This window comes from Lissotriton helveticus, chromosome 5_1 (genome assembly GCF_964261635.1).
Source record: "Lissotriton helveticus chromosome 5_1, aLisHel1.1, whole genome shotgun sequence".
Classification (NCBI taxonomy): Eukaryota; Metazoa; Chordata; class Amphibia; order Caudata; family Salamandridae; genus Lissotriton; species Lissotriton helveticus.
The window spans coordinates 1,042,920,621-1,042,934,342 of record NC_136065.1 but is presented as its reverse complement, the minus strand read 5'-3'; the positions used below and the strand labels follow the sequence as shown (position 1 = coordinate 1,042,934,342).

Genomic DNA, 13,722 nt, shown 5'->3' with positions numbered 1-13,722 from the left:
TGCCCGTATTTTACTGTATCTTCTGTCCTGTCCCTTCCTCTCTTGTTTTTCTGCCCTGACCACCGTCTTTAAAATGGAAGCGTAAATGCCGTTTCCGCAAAAAAATTACATTTTTATTCTGCTTTGACTTCTGCTTTCCGTACAGAAACAGGAGTTCCAAAGTAATCTGTGACACGCTCTGGCAATAGATAATAGATACATGCTCTAGACTGACGGATAGCAGTGACTTTGTGGGGCATGTCTTAAAAGCCGTGTATTCAATTTAAACTGTGTGCCCAGTAGCACAGCGCAGGTTGGACCCCATGTAAGTGCACAATGCCATGCCTAGTGTGGCACGCGCCTCAGGTTCATGCCTCCCGCTTTCAGTGCAAACATATTTGCGGCACTCTGGTCTTTTAATATGCCACAGAAACTTCTCCTGCCAGCGAGGCGGCCTCGCCGCCCGGATTTGATTCATTTGCCGTCAGATGCGGGACAGTCTGTTCTGCTGACTTGTGCGCGGACGGGGTTTTATGTTTATGGATACTGGCGCACAGTCATGTTCAGTTCCGTCCAAAGCAGGTTTCTATCCACGATTTGTACCCGCAGCCCCCTTTCTCCACTGCCTCTCGTGCCACAGGGGTTAATGCAGTGTCCGCGCTGCTGATGAAACATTGCTTCCGGAACTCATTCGGGTAAAATGGATTGCTTCCACATTTCGGGTAAAATTCCTTGCTTCCACATTTCGGGTACAATGAATTGATTACACATTTCTGTTCAAATTCATTGCTCCCCCGCTTATTCAATAAAATGTTGCTAATTACTTGTTTCACAACGTTTTTAAGTTGGTGGTTGTTTGAATCGCCTGCCTTTTTTTTTAGAATGTATACATAGATTGCATTATGCATAAGGCCCCTGTGCTCCAAAGGGTGACTCTATATGCACAGATGTTCTGAGCAAAGGACTCGGAGCGGAAGCGCTCAGAAATGTGTTGAACATACCAGTGTTAACCCGTTCCAGACTGGGGCGTCTCAAGTTCTGTCCTCGGAGTATTAGAATGCCTTTGAGGGATGGGTGTGCACTCACCAAGAGTGACCTTTCATTTAGGAATGACCCCATGTACGTGCCCCACAACTTTGGCCTAAAATAGTTCAGGATTCTCCAAGATCCTTAGTACTTTTGAATTTATTTTTACCGGTTCTGAGTGATATTTTATTACATTTTTATTTTGCGATCTTGTATTGTGCTGTTAATGTCCTTAATACACAACCGATGGTCCGTCAGACTGCTTTTTTTCGTTTACTTCTTTTACTTTTGAAGATTTTACATTTCTGACAGTTCACTCAAACCACAAGTTGCAAGTAACATGCTTTTTAAGGCATTTTGTCTTTTTCTTGCTATTTTGGCCCACTTTTTAACGTGTTAACTCCTAAAGTTTCTAGTTACAAAACTGCTACCTGATATTTTATGTAATTATATGATCCTGAATGTCAAGCTCAGAGTCGGGCAGATTGTAAAACGTTGCTTACCAGAGACGTCGTAAATCAGAACAAAAAAGCATTTGGCAAAGCCAATTTCTGACTTAGAGGTTTATTGGCTTTGCCAATGGTTTTTTATCCCACACACACAACCCCCCACACACACAACCCACCCCACACACAACCCCCCACACACACAACCCCCCACACACAACCCCCCACACACAACCCCCCACACACACAACCCCCCTCACACACAACCGCTCACACCCACACCCACAGACACACCCACACACACACAACCCCCTACACACAATTCCCCCCCCACACACACACACACAACCCCACACACATAACACCCCACACACATACAACCCCGCACACATGCACAACCCACCCCTACACACACAACCCCACACACATACAAACCAGTTTCACGTTGATCTTCTCAAGTATAAGGCAAAAAAGTGCCACATCACTCAGGAACACCACCACATCACTCAGGAACACCACCACATCACTCAGGGACACCACCACATCACTCGGGGACACCACCACATCACTCTGGGACACCACCACATCACTCTGGGACACCACCTCATCACTCTGGGACACCACCACCACATCATTCTAATACACCACCACATCACTCTACTACACCACCAAATCACTCAGCCCAACCACATCATCACTCAGCACCACAACAGCACTGTCCTTGCTTGCTACCAACAAGCATTGCCATAGCCAATAGGACTCACATTAGGAAAGTGTAAGCTATTGGCTTTGTGAATAATGATGTTATTAATTTATATATTTTCAAAGCCAACACATATTTAAATATTAATATTAATATATTTTACAATACCAATAGCTCACACTTTCCTAATGCGAGACCTATTGCATTGCAAATGCTTGTTTACAGAAGGCAGCAAGTGTAATATTCCATTCCTTGCAGAACAGATCCAACAGAACAGACAAGTACAAGCTTTCGTCGCTCACAGAATACATACACTTAAGGCATGGTTGGCATGTAGGTTACAGACAGATCTCTAAAGCAGGTGCTTAACTCACTGAACGGAATGTATAGGTGGATTAGTACATGAATTGTGAGTTGGGACACCATTCTTACGTCGGTGATCACCCGAACACTCTGCTGCTGTCTCCCAGAGACCTGCTATTTGTGTTGATTCTTTGGTTTTCCATGTATTGAAAAGTAGCCCATTTCTAGAAGGTCCTTTCTATTGAGAGTAGCCCATCCAGAGTCTGTGCTCCAGGGAGGCGCACATGTGCATACCACTTTTAAAACATTTTGAATGCATGCACACTAGGCGCTGTACATTCCTAGCCTAGGTGCTACACCAGTTCAAAATGTTGAAAACCACCAATTAATTAAAACAAGGTAAAAGCTCTTTAAAGAGTGGTAACTGCTGCCAAGGCTCATGTATCTGCAGGCAACCGAAGAGAGCGAATGGGAAGGAGGGGGTGAGCCAGCCTGCGCCTCTCTCCAATGTGGCTCCCACTAAAGCAAGACTTTGTAGGTGGTCTTCAGTAAGGTGCACACACACACACATCTCTCCCTCTGAAGAGGTGCATGCAGACACCCTCTTAACACCTGAAAACAGAGCTAGCACCTCTGAAATGTGTGACCCCTCCAACAGAAATTGTACTACTGACTGAGGACAGACGTTAATTAAAATGTCCTGGCCAACTTTCCACTTTTACAAAATGAGAGAGAATTTCCACCGCATCTCTATGAGCTTTGCTTTGCCAAAGAAGCAAACTATTTTCTCTTCAGTCTGTTTTACTTCAGTGCATTGACACTGACAAATTACTTATTCATTTTATATGTGTGCCCATGAATATGCTGATTTAGGTTATGCTTCTGAAATCTGGCTTTGGCATGAATTACATAGAACATTTTTTCCTCAAGCGGAGCTCATCTACGTTTTTTGTTGTAATTAAACTAAACATAAACATATGTCTGCGCTGAGATGCCCCATTGTTTATTACAAAGTTCTAAAATCTTTCACAATGCTCGAAGACCCTCAAACCTCAAATGGTCTATTGGACAAGAGCTATGTTGATGAGTGGATCGGTGAATGGACGACTGCATTATATGGGATGCTGGATGGATGATAGAGAGTGTTTGGAGGAGTGAAGAGGGTGTAGATGGATGGATTGAAGGATGTGAAGATGAATGAAGAAGAAGTTGATAGTGGATAGAGGGATTGTGTTTGGGATGAATTAAGAGGATGTTGATGGATGGGTGGAGAGTGTGGTGGTGAAAGAAGGTTGTGCAGTGCAAATGGTTGCACAGTTACGAGTGAAGAATGTGTGGATGGGTGGAGAAAGCTGAGATGAAGGAAAAAGGTGTAGATGGTTAAATGGGTGGATGGATGGATGCAGAAGGGTGGATGGTTGGGTGAGTGGTTGGATCTTGGTTGTTGGATGGGTAGATGAATAGATGGATTGATAAATGGATCTTGGTAGGCACATAGGTGGATAGGCAAGTGGGTGCTTTGGTGAATGAATGGCTCTTGGTGTGTGCATGGATACATTCATTTATAGATGGGTGTTGATATGGATAAATATCAACAAACTCTTAGTGCATATGGTCCACATTCTGAGCAATCTGTGTACCTTTTTGTTCAGCATCAGTATCACATGAGCTGCAGCTTGCTGTATTTGCCAGAGGTAAAGGGGTTCTGGAATGGACTTTGATATAAAGAAGCTTCTGCTAACCATGTAGATACCAAGAAGGTCTGTGAGAAATACTAGTTGTGGTTTGAAACTCTTGGTGCCCCTCACTGTGCTCTCTAATCTTCTCTTGGTACAATTAAAGTGAGCATCTGCCAAGCCTTGGATCCTGTCAGTGGTTAGGTAATACTTTGCTATCACATCATTATAGAGTTAGTTTGTTTAGTGCTGCACAAGCCATGTAGACTACTACCCTTCCATGTAAAAGGCTCCCATTCTCAGTTCAACAGCCTTCTCAGCTACATTGGATAAGAAGTTCAACTTTAGTTAAGACCCTGTCCAGTGTTGTAAGGCCAGAAAACATTTTCATTTAATATAAATCTCCATTCATCAAAAAGGAATTGAAAGACTTCCACAGATTGTCGCAGGAATTCTGATGGTAAGCAGAACTGTTCCTTGGGTTGACAGGACATGTAGGGACTGTTTAGCTGTCCCACATCAATACTTGTCTGCCCAATTCCTGGCTAGCTCACAGTGTCTCACCTGAACTCCTAAACTTACTAGAGTAGCTGGAGATTTTGGCAAACATAGAACATGGTCCTCTAGTCTGCAAGGGAACTGTGAAAACAGAACATCACCTTTCGTTTCTCACTCATGCATGCTCTTAGTAAACTAAAGAAAGACATTATGAATGTCTACAATACCTTTATTGAAACTATCTTAGTCTATTATGAAGCATATGTGTTGCAATAAGTATACAAATACAACTAAACAACGTAATTAGCATTACTAGCAGGCTGTTTGCAATGAACAACCCCACCATGGTAAATTATCTTCCAGTCCATGCCTATCCTTACTGTCTAAGCACAGGGACATATTACTGATCTCTAGGATTAGTGATGACCCCATATCTAGCGTGCATTCATTCCAGGATTGGTCTCTGCCAATCCTGGAGCAAGAATAAAATATTAGCTCACTAGCTCGGTATTTTTAACATAACTTCCACCACTCCACGAACACTGAACTACACATTTCTTCACAAAAAAGTGCTCCTACGTAGTTCCACAAGTTGTAGCATGCCCCAAGCAGCAGCTGTTTGGGATGGCCCCAATGATGAAGCATGCCACCTAGAGACAACCCTGGGTGAGTGAGGGGACTCAAGAAAATAATTTTTTTTTCTTTGGACACACGTCTTGATTTTTCACACATACAGAGGAATACCCATTCCTTTGGTTAGGTTTTTTAGATCTGACATTTACAGATTTTTTGTGAACTACGTGTACATTGGAGGGTGAACCTAACCAGTACCTCCATCTCCCCCCTTTTTTGATTGTTATGTATTCTAAATATCCTTGTACAAAATGTGCACACCAACTCCTGAGACGAATCACTAAATAACAAAGCTAAATGTTCAGCACACTTCTAAAATAATGGGATAAAAATAAAAGTGTTTTATGTGAGTGTGCAAGCAGAGGCAGCTTAAACTATCTAATACACTAAACTAAGGGAGAACCAAAGTGAGCGCAAAATGGACATCCCTAAAAGATTGCATTTTGCTAAAATATAGCTTATTGTAACTCCCTTCAATGTGTTTGTAAGGTAGGATGTGTTATTGCACTATGCCATTAGAGGGGAAATCTTACTCAGTGGATGATGACACACTTTGCTGCAGGTGGTGGTGCTCGATTGGAGGCTGATGTTCGGGGCTCTCAGGTTATAGTTAGATGTGTGGTGGGTGGTGGTGACTGTTCTGTGAGTGGTAGTGCCCTGTGCTGTATGTGGTGAACAACTATGCCATTGGTTGAGGTAAAGTAGGCAGTGGGTAATGGTGCACTGTCTAGAGCATGTGGGAATAACGAATTGTTTAGCTCAACCTTTATACGTGATCAAAGATTGTATGTGTGTGATTTTTCATATTTGTGTCTGTTCTCCTTTTCTATCTCTCATTCATGATTTTAGAGTTGACAGTGTAAATACATTATTCATGATGAACATATTGTGTTCTATACTTACTCAAAGGGGCTTTAGTACATTAACACTCATTAGTACACACACTCTCTCTCTTTCCCTCTTTCTATCTCTCTCCCTTTAGTGTGCTGTAAACATTTATTCTACATTTCTTTCTCTCTCTGTACTATTACAAGCTATAAGCTGGTGAGCCATGTTTTTCCACAGAGCACTGTTTCTGGTACTGTCATACACGATAAGGGTGCAGAATCATGTGGTATCAGTCCCTTATGTCAGTTGTCAAATGTTGCATTTATTACTAGTTCATAATCTGTAGATAAGTTTGCTTACAAACAAATGTTTGCTTAATACTTCTGAGTATTATACAAACAAAATAACATAAACCTACTTTAACTTGTATTTGTGGTTGGCAGTCTATTTACTTACTGTTGTATTATTGCTTGACTTACAAAGATGTGTCCTGAATTTCTTTTCTGAATGTTGTGCCTTTGTCCTTATTCTTACAGTTCCTGCCCAGACTTTGCTTCTACAGCAGGTGGTCACCCTACTACTCGCTCAACCACGGTGAACTTGGTTTGGGTGTCAATGATGACACATGCCTGTCTCCCTTCAATGAAGCTGCCAAAATCATGCACTGAATTTGGTCCACAGGAATGTGCAGTGGTCTTCGGTGATGACTGTCGCTGGTCGTTTGGTCGCATTGTTGAATTGACATGTCTGGCCTCCATTGACTGCTTCTTCCATGGCACAGTCCATTCCAGGAAATAACAACCTCTTGCACAGTCTAGCCTTTGTCTTGTTGACCCCTGGTGTCACTATGGGAAAATGATGCCACCATCTAGGACTATATAGGTTCTGTCTTCCCAGTAGGGCACAGCAGTGGAGCTTCTACGATCTGTTAAGGACTGGACACTGAATAAGTGTTAGATTCCCTTCGTGAATGCCAGAGGAAAAGGTGACCCCTCCCAGTAGCCACAGTGCCAACCTGCAATTAAGAAGGGATTGATAACTTTTCATGCATGATACTAAGTGACTCCCAGTTAGGAGGAAAACATATTAAGTGTTTCATGATAAAGATTAATGCACAAGTTATTAATAAGATTAATAAGACACCAAACTCCCCTTAGAAACAGGGAAGAAGAGGCAAGCAAGAATATTCAGAAGTGGATCAAGTAGAAGTTCCAAATGCGAGAAGCAAAAATCAGGGACAAAAATACTACTAAGGGGTAAATGGTGAACAAAAGGGGAATTAATGCATTGTAACACAACTATCAATTGCAAATGACTCCATATAAATGATTAAAACTGGAACTGATATCGCAGGTGAAGGCTCTACCTCATCTTTGAAGGGAGCCTTAGACAGCATTCTATTAACAGACCAACATTGTGGAAAAGACAATTCATCAGGCTTCTCCATGTTTTTTTCTAAACACTTGTGATGGTGGTTTATCAGATGAAGAAGAAGCCCAAGTGTGACATCCTTTGTCCGGTGCTGAATTCTGCTTCCTCAGCCTTTCACACCTAAATTCTTCGTGTTTCAAGATACATCCCTTCAAGTGACCGCAATCGCAGAAACAGCAATACTGTCTAGGTGACTCTGAAGCATAACCATTCATTGAAATCGCCATCCAGCAACATGCTGTCCAACAGCAAATAGAGCGCTCCATGATCTCCTTAATGTTTGTTATTCCTTGTAAATTCAACAGCATAGATGTAATAAAATATTAAGCTGTGTCCTAGCCTTAAAGTCACACCACTCAACTTCTCTCAGCGAAGCATTGTTGTTGTTGTTCCCTTTCTCTTATATTGGTGTTGCAGAGCATCTTCTGTAGTTTAGACAAATACACCCTATGGGTTCTAGAGATATACTCTTAAAGGCTGCATTACAGAACGTCCCCCAGGGACGTAACAGGCATGTGCACCCGTTTACGCGCCTCTGGGCCACGTTGATATTACGGAAAATGCCACAGATGCTTGTGTGGCCCCTGCCCCTTCTGTAACACTGAAAGCAATGGTGGACATACAGCGGCAGCACTTTCTCAAGAGGGTATTCCCTCATTTGCATAGTGGGTGAGGCCCCATGCAAATGACGGAATCCCTTTGCCTCTGTGCCCGCGCCATATTATAGACGTGAGTGCAGAGGCAAAGAAGCTGTCAGGAGGCCCACTGACAGTGTGCCTCCTAATAGGTGGTGTACTATCAGTGTGCCCCCTGAAGGCAGCCCTCTGGAGAGGGGAAGGAAGGTCCTATAGACCACCCAGACATCCCCTTGCAGGTGGGTTCAGCCACTCACTGCACCTGCCTGCAAGGGGATCTCAAATCCCTCTTTAAAGTGCAGGCAGGTTCCTATCTGCATAGAGAAACACAGAGCAGCTTTTAAAAAGCCGCTCCGGATTTCTCTTGAATGCCCCGGGGGCAGCGTGAGTTCGCGGCTGCCCTGAGGGCAGCGCATTCTGCATGATAGTGTGCACTTTTCCTGTTTGCACTCGGTGCACCTGCTTAGTGGTGCGCCGTGGCGCAATCAGGAAAAGTGCACCCTATCTATAATAGGGCACCCTGATGTTCCAATAGTTGACACTATATCTACCATACTTGCTTAGAAATCTGAGCATTATGTTTCTTGTGACTCTATTAAAAGCTTTATAGTGTGTGTGGCGTAATACCTCTGGTCATCGGGTAAACAATCTGTACTTAAATCTCCAGTTTACTCCCTGCCCACTGTCACATTAAATACAACTGTAATGAAAGCTACCTCCTAAATTCTGTATTTATTACATCACAGTTTGGAAAAATAATGATAAAATATTATTTACAAAATCTAGATATTATTTATTTAATTACTGTTACAATTATTGACTCATTTCAACACAAAGTATTCTGTTGTCCACTTATCACAGCGTTCAATCATTTGTAATACTCTCTATTTCAAACCACGTGGTTCTTCTTCAGGAGAGAAAACAAGCTTGTTAAGTTAAATATTCAAATTGCCTCTATAAAAAAAGTAGGAACCAATCATTTACCATTTCGATCGTTAAAACATTTCTTAATATGTCCTACACCCACACTCCTTGCCAACTTCGGTACCTGTTAGAGAGAGTTTTTGCAAATGGAAAAATAACTCTGGCATTTTTCAACTGGATTTCCTTGGGATGTTGGCATCTACTGTAGGGTAACTATCATTCTACTTTACCCAAATTTCCTATTTTAGTCTCACCCTCACTTGAGTATCGATGTCTGTTTTCATTGTCGTTCTTAAAAGAAAAGAATCTCAGTCCAATTGTCCTTTTAATCTCTTAGTTGCTTTGCTTTTAACCAGTACTTCAAATATAATCCCCGTTGTAACACTTTCCATGCATAATTTTGACTTTGCTGTGATGCCTGAACGACCTCCAATACTCAATAGTGTTTACAAATAAAGGTACTTTTGCTCTTTTAAATATTCATATTTTTTATTTACTATTCTATCTCAGATAGGGAAATTTAAAAAAGTAGTGTCATTGTCAATGCTGTACAGCATAAGCAAGAGCTTTTGGCAGCGGCCAACCGGTCTCAAAGGTGAGACCCATTGGCTTGCTCGATTTTTTAATTTCTATTTTTTTATTTCTATTTTCTTGAACTCTCTTTCTCTATGTTTAGCTCATTTGGCAGCCTCGCACCCTGCAGCTGCATGTTCTTTCTTGCAGTGTTTATTAGCTTCTGTTTCTGTCTTGTGCCCCGTCAGTCACAGATCAATATTAATGAGGGACATAAAGAACAATGTAATCAGTCAGAGGAGCATTCCCAATGTAGCTGCTATAGTGATTCTTCAGTACGCCCTTGCTCAGGGGCAATGCTGGCTTCTTTGGCAGATATTTCTGTTTGTCAATGGTTTTTATGTCAAAAAGTGGCCAGCTGCTCTTAACTGGCTGGAACTTGTGGAGGAAAAATGGAGGGAAGCCAAGGCAAGTGGAAAGAAGCTGCATGTCCTTACCCCACAGTGAACTGCAGGGCAATGCCGGAATTCCAAAGCAGCTATTTCTGATTTTGTTTCAAACAATTGTGAATGAGGCAGCAGGGTTACTGCTCCTGACTGACAGTCAGGTTTTATAGGGCGGGTTTTACATGAATTCCCCCCGTAGTTCATTCAAGGGCGGTGTAGGATGGATAGGATTCTTAAGTGTGTGCTTCTGTTTTAACATAAACTGTATTTTTTCTTTAAATATTTTTCCACTAAAAGTACATTTATTTCTTATTTGTCTTGAAGTTATTAGTAAAACTGCAGTCAAGGAGTAGTTGTAACAACACTGCTTTTTGCTTGTTTCTTGCAGTTTGGAATCGAAGGATCAAGTCTACTCTGCTGCCAGTTTAGTCTCTTGGGGTCTCAGGTTTTCGGGCTCTTTGGTCGCAAAAGAGATCAATTGCTCTTAACTTCTGATGGAAGAATTAGACTTGGACTCAATGTGCTACAAATGTCTGAAAGCATTGTTGAATGTTGTTGCCCATTGGCTTCACAACAACTGTGCTCAACATTTATTTACGTTTTGGGAATTATAAATCACATTGACAAAATTGACATAATTTCCTTATCCTCTACTATATCGTTTTTTAGTTGCATCGCAGCTCTTTCTACCATGCATTCCAATGCAATGGGGTGTGATTTGGGCATCAAAGTAAATGCCGTCTAGATTCCAAGAAATTGATATTGAGATGGAAACACTGTGAGATTTTAGGATACAAAAGTAGAATTATGACAATTTTCGCCAAACTAATGGGTAGCATTACTATATTGGAATCTTGTTGGAAGTTTGAGGATAAAGAAATATAGAAAGCGAATCATCGTAAGTTAGCGGGATATTTTCTATTGCCGTTTGGTAGTTAAATGAGGATTTAAATGTGACATATATAGAACAAACCTAAACTCATGCCTCTTTAACTCATCTAAATATTTGCTAGTTGGATCTTAACATGTTGGATTGGTTTACTTTAGATGCTTTTTCTTAAAGCTTTAGGTACGTCCTTTCTTAACCAATATATAATCAATTGAGGTTAGATTGCCTATTAATATGTTCATGTTTCAGATACACAGGTACATGCTAAATATTGGTTCACTCACAGTAGTCAATCAAGAATAGAGAATATTAGTTACGTCATATCATGTAAATACCATTTCTGGAGATGCCTGAAAACCTCAGAGTCATCTCATTTAGTGCATTTCATTTAGGGAGTTACAAGTGATCTTCTGCATATGGGTTAGTATGAAAGAAAGCACCCTTTACAGAGCACATCCCATGAAAGATGTTTATTGTGTATGTATAGTATATTGTGACACCAGATGCCATTTTATTTGGTACATTTGGACATTGGGCACTTCATGACGCTAGACCTGTACACAAAGGGAAATGCACCCTTGCATGGATCCTGATATTTGAGGCTCATCCCGGTGAAAGTGGAAGAAAGTAAGTAAGGGAATGTGCTAAGGAGTATACAAGGAATGAATATTATGGTGCTGTATTATTATCTTGTTGGAATTCCACCGAATTTGACTGTGGGGTATTTACTTAAATGTGTGCATTATTTCAACCCGTTGGTGCTGTTTGTTCGACAGTACAGATTAAACCAACACATATTTCTAGATATTTTTGGTTTAAAGTTTACTTACAAATACATTTGCTGCCAGGGTTTGAACTTATGTGAATAAAGTTATGATAATTATATGATTTGTCATATTTATTTATGCTTCCACCTTTTGCAACAGACCGATTCGTTTACTTGAACAGCACTCACAAATATCTTTGATCTATTCTAGAACCAAGCTCAGGCTTGGAGTTCAGTGGTCATCACCTATGCAGGTGAAGACAACTTATCAAGAAAAGAGAGATTTAGGGGAGTAAAGTTATAAAAAATAACAATTAGACCCGAGGAGGTTGGCGCGCACGCTGGCAGAGCCACCAGCAATTTTATTCGTAACTAACAGTCCAGTAACCACACGCTCTCCGAAAATGAGCCAGCACCAAGCCAATGTAGTGTCAAAAGTTTAATTCACAATGCTTTTCACCTCGAAAGGCTTGATCACGTGAAAGGAACAAACTATGTATCAAAGCATATATAGTGTGAGGCAACCAGTAACATAAAGTAACAATGAACAGAGGACTATACTCTGAAAGTTGGCGGCCATCTTTTAACGTTGTAAACACACTGTTAATAGATTGTACATTTTACCATACAGTGAAAATTATATTTAATATACATTGTTGAATACTGTTGACATCGCTAAAACACTGGCTCGAAAAAATAATAATATAGCTTGTATTTATAATCTCATACACTATTCACTTTGCACAGGTAAAGGTACCTCATCTCATATAATTTAATCGTATACTTATGAGCACTGTGTTTGGACCGCCGTTGTGATTGTTGTGCTCCGGGAAATACGTTGTGATAATGCTTGCACTAAACAGTATGCGCCGCCATGAGCATACGAATGCGTAATGGCATCGGCTATTGCTCACGCATACTGCGTGTACTTTGTCGCTCAAATGCTGTCAATAAAGTACATTGACAATCCTATTGCCGTGTAGCATCTAGGGCCAACCCGAAGTGCATTAACTAGTCAATAAAGTTATGCACGCAAGGTGTAGCTAGTGCTTGAAAATAAACCAGAAATCATAGTATCGATACGAGGTACTGATTATTGGCAAGTGCCTTGATACATTAATATCTGGAGAGGCAGAAATTTACCACCTCAGAAAACAAGGTCGGTTGACAGAGTAAAATGCATGTTATTCAGAATGATAATAACTCTGCACTCATGCTGTATAGTCAAAAATACAAAAGGTTACCGTGTCACCACACCAATAACATGCTGAATGTAAATAGTGTTGCAGTGCTCTTGACGGTCAAGAAGGAGGTAGATGAGTGTAAGGCCGAGTGCAGTGAGTGCTAGTGATAGGTGCCCTTTATTCGCCTCCTGTAAGATAAAGAAATGAAATATACAGGTTAAAACCCAGGATTAACAAAAGAACCCTGTAACATAATCCAGACAGCTAAGTATGTACATTAACGAAAAAGAATTACTAGGTAAAGCAGATGATGAACATAATGTAACTAATTATTCTTTTAAATGTACTGATAACTCCTCTTCATGATTCAAACCTTTGGGTGTTTTGGTCTGGAAATCAATGATGAGCTTCGACTCCCTCTGGCGTAGCTTCAACACTCTATTCCCCCCTCTGGGGTTCTTTCGTATCTGTTCTAAAGCGATGTATCCCAGTTCTTTGGCATTGGAAAAATGATGTTCTCTGAAATGACGGGCTACCGGGTATTTTGGATCAAAGTTCGCGATAGCACGGCTGTGCTCCAAAATCCTCTTTTTGGCCATACAAATAGTGCTGCCTATATACCATAAATTACAAGGGCAAATTATAGCATAGATGACAAAAACAGAGCTGCAGGTCAAAAATTGCGTGATATTTTTGGTTATGCCATCATAAGTCACACATTTATGGCTTTTACTTTGTGCATAGGCCTTACAATGGCCACATGGGTAGAAGCCTTGGAGGTCTTCTATGTTAGTTGGAGGATATGTGGTTATATCACTCCCCACCAACATGTCCCTCATGTT

At 41.1% G+C, this 13,722-nt stretch overlaps 1 long non-coding RNA gene across 1 annotated transcript in view; it reads left to right on the top strand.

Annotated features, from left to right (window-relative positions):
- Nucleotides 1-11,813, top strand: part of LOC144755083 (uncharacterized) — a 70,927-nt gene extending 59,114 nt beyond the window's left edge. The window contains exon 2 of the long non-coding RNA XR_013594838.1: nt 10,430-11,813. This is a non-coding gene — a long non-coding RNA (uncharacterized LOC144755083). The remainder of the gene's footprint in view (nt 1-10,429) is intronic.
- The last annotated feature ends 1,909 nt before the right edge of the window (nt 11,814-13,722 follow it).